Source organism: Wasmannia auropunctata, unplaced genomic scaffold, assembly GCF_000956235.1.
Source record: "Wasmannia auropunctata unplaced genomic scaffold, wasmannia.A_1.0 LD291477.1, whole genome shotgun sequence".
Classification (NCBI taxonomy): Eukaryota; Metazoa; Arthropoda; class Insecta; order Hymenoptera; family Formicidae; genus Wasmannia; species Wasmannia auropunctata.
The window spans coordinates 1-3,406 of record NW_012071413.1 but is presented as its reverse complement, the minus strand read 5'-3'; the positions used below and the strand labels follow the sequence as shown (position 1 = coordinate 3,406).

At 32.4% G+C, this 3,406-nt stretch overlaps 1 long non-coding RNA gene across 2 annotated transcripts; it reads right to left on the bottom strand.

Moving 5' to 3' along the window:
* Positions 1-53: 53 nt before the first annotated feature.
* LOC105461363 lies at positions 54-2,741 on the bottom strand. 2 transcript variants are annotated; one of them, XR_975926.1, is made up of 6 exons: positions 2,558-2,741; positions 2,298-2,384; positions 1,404-1,657; positions 1,086-1,246; positions 386-964; positions 54-180 (listed from the first exon to the last, which is right to left on the bottom strand). It is a non-coding gene; the product is annotated as an uncharacterized LOC105461363 (long non-coding RNA). The 2 variants fall into 2 exon arrangements; XR_975927.1 differs by having other exon boundaries at positions 588-964.
* Between the last annotated feature and the right edge of the window lie 665 nt (positions 2,742-3,406).

The window sequence follows — 3,406 nt, the reverse complement described above, 5'->3', positions numbered from 1 at the left end:
CGAGACCATGTGCAAAAACACGCTCAATCCATCGACGCCGTAATCGACTATACTCTATAGTAACACTATCGGGATCGCCGCCGAAGGCGGCTATGTTCCTCTGGAGTCATCGAAGTGCCACGACCTGATCTTTCAAGCTCAAATTATCCGGTAACTTCGAATCGTCGGTGCTCATAAAGCCTATAATAATAAGCACAAATAGAGATGCGATATCATTCTTTTTCTTAAAGAACGAAGTTCTTGCGCTAATTCTTTGAAATACAAACGATAAAATCCCAACATAGTAATTTTATAAATTAATATTTTTCTTTAAACTTTGAATTCCGCTTAAGCAAAATCTCTTATTTGAATTATTGGAAAGGTGATAAAACGTGAGACTTTTTACTTAGAAACGCAAGACGGTAATTGATAATGACAAGCAACGATGTCTTTATCCAGTAAATATTAAGGTCCGAAGTTACAGCTTTGGCCCGAGAATAAGTAAAAACCACCGGGATTGGAGAATACCAGTACGGGCCTTTTTATGGGATCGTTCTCCGATGACAACTGGAATCAAGATAATTTTTCAATGTGTGACTTATTCATACTTTTTTAAGTTAGTGTTACGTTCTATTATATCCTCAATTTCGTTGTGTAAACATTCACACGGACACAATTCTCCATTACATTCTGTTTGAGTGCTGGGCAGGCGGGTCCTTCTTTAGTCGCACCGAAAACGTCGTTCCAATCCGCCGCTGGAATTGCTACCTAGGGGAAATAAAATTGAAGAAACAAAAATAAAAAATTTGGCCAAAATTCTGATTCGACGTCTACCTTAATCTTGTCAAAAAATTGCTGGATAGATCATTTACGAAGCAATTTTTATGTAATATCGTACGATCGTAGATTAAGAGTCTTTCCACATTTTGCATTCTTAAGAAATTGTGCAAGACTTGTGCAGGATATTGCAATATCATTTTATTGGCTGCGCATGTAATGTGGATATATAAATAATATAAATGTGTATAATCCGATCGACTTTAATCCAAAATTAACAACAACATTTTTAATATTTATCTAATTACGATATCTGATGATTTACTTACGTTGCTGTCCGATCGGCCGTTTGGCGTATCTGACACTGCGGAAGGAATAAATTTTCTTACCAAGTCTGGAGATCATGATGGAACCGCGAATTTTTCCAATTGGTGCGACGATTTTATATTGTTCGTCGGTGAGATTGTTATGGGCGAGCACAATGACGGCGCTGAAAAAGAAAACGAGCAAGCGTTTCATGATGTTTCTGCAGAGAAAGATATAGGTCGGACTTGCGAGTTTAATGCGAACAGAAAATTCACGCACGTGAAACAGTTAGGCATTAGCGAGTACTAAAAACATTTCAACTGCACTACAAGAATTTGTACCTTTTATAACGAACCGCGAGGAGGAAAGACACATGTCAGACATACGTTGTCTTTCTGGTAACTCTTGACTTTATCATACAGATTTCTCAAAACAGGCAGCCAGACGTACATGAGGTCATGTACAGTTTTGTAATTTAAACACATGTAATATACACGCGTACGGGATTTTAAACGAGACTAAACGGGAATTAAGCGGTTATTCCATGAAAACTACAGATAAATCCACAACTTCCAAAAATTATCTCAATGTTTATCTGTAACGGTCATAGTTCGTAACACTATATAGTTCTTTTCTTCTTTCAACACATTTTTCACAAGCACATTTTTCAAATGATAAATAGCTGATGTTGCGAACCGATTATGAATTACAAATATTCACGTAGGTCTTATTGTTCTCAACACGTATAATGTATAACGAGGGTTAAAGAAAAGTCTCATTAAAAAAATTCTAACTACAGGAAAGAGAAGCATAAAGTCCAATTACTTTATTGCATTAATAATTCTCATAATTTTGTTTTATAAGAAAATTTTTACTTAACATTAAAAAAATGCAAATATTTAAAAATAATGACCTAAATTTTTATAATTTTTTGGATATATTCTTTAAATTAAGATTCTTCTAGATGTTTTTTTTATTTTTCTGTTGTTAAAGCTGATCGATGTGGTGTTCAGAAATTGTTTAAATCATTTTATTATAATTATTGAACTATTTCTTCTTTGACTCTCTTTAATTGCGTTTGTCTTCCGTACGGAGAGTTTTAGTTATTACATAATAGTTTAGATCAAAATTCGCAGCATAATTATGCTGATTGCTATGAACCTGTTTCTTTAATTTAGCAAGTTCACGCAATCGTTTAGGGTAATATCCGTTGTTGCTAGCAACGATATACTAACGTAAGTATCGAGAAGAAATGTATTCTTGTTAAATTGATAAAAAGGCCCCGAAACTTGCTTGCTCCACTAAACGGACTTAATGTATACCTGAAAAAATTTGGAATTTATACAGCTGGGAATTGGAAAAAAATTGTATAAAATAATAAGCCACTGATATAGATAAATAAACATAAAGCTATAATATTATTTACTCCAGTTGTAACGTCAACTTTAATGTTCACTTATATAGAGATTTAAATTATTTTCAAGATCTTACTTACTATGTCATTGATATCGAATATCATTGAAGTCATCTCTTTCACAATCGTGTGAACCTAGAAAGCAATTTCACCATTTTCACCCACTTCAACCAAAAACAGTGAAAGACTCCTCGTATTATAAATGAAGATCTTGATTCATACATGTCAATTGGTACTTCTCCGATGCACAGTCTGTACAATAGAATTAAGCGAGCTTTCCGTGCAGTTGCAACTATCAGATCCAAAAATCTGAATGCGTGTTTTTTGTAAATTTTTATTTAATTTTTGTTATATATAAGTCACATATATAGTCACATATATAGTTACATATACATATAGTCAAATCAATTGTTATAATATAAGTATGTGACGGTCTCTTGTACTTAAAATTTTAATAATAATTTTATAATTTGTCAATTTAACTTATTTCAGTGATAAAATCGAAACTTAAACAGTAAATACTTTTTATATTTAAAAAATAATTTTGCAGGTATTATAGTTTGTATAATTGTTTTGCAGAAACAATTTTTCTTTATTAGAAAATGTATTTCTTTCTATGAAACTATGATATAACTGTACTGCATTGTAGAGTAACAGAATTAATATTTTTTTACTTTTTGTTTTGCATGTTTTTTTACTTTTAATGGACGAAAATAGGTCGGCATATTTAAACGTTACGAAATCGATTTTAAATATAGATCAATTTTTATTCCGGATTCAAAGGAAACAAACTGTTCCATTTTTGCATATATATCGCTGCTTTATCTAGTTGTCAATAGGCAATATGAACTCGGAAACGATTCGATGTTGAACGACTTGAACAATGATTGGTACAGACTCGCACCTATTAATTTCATGTATGAGCGGGAT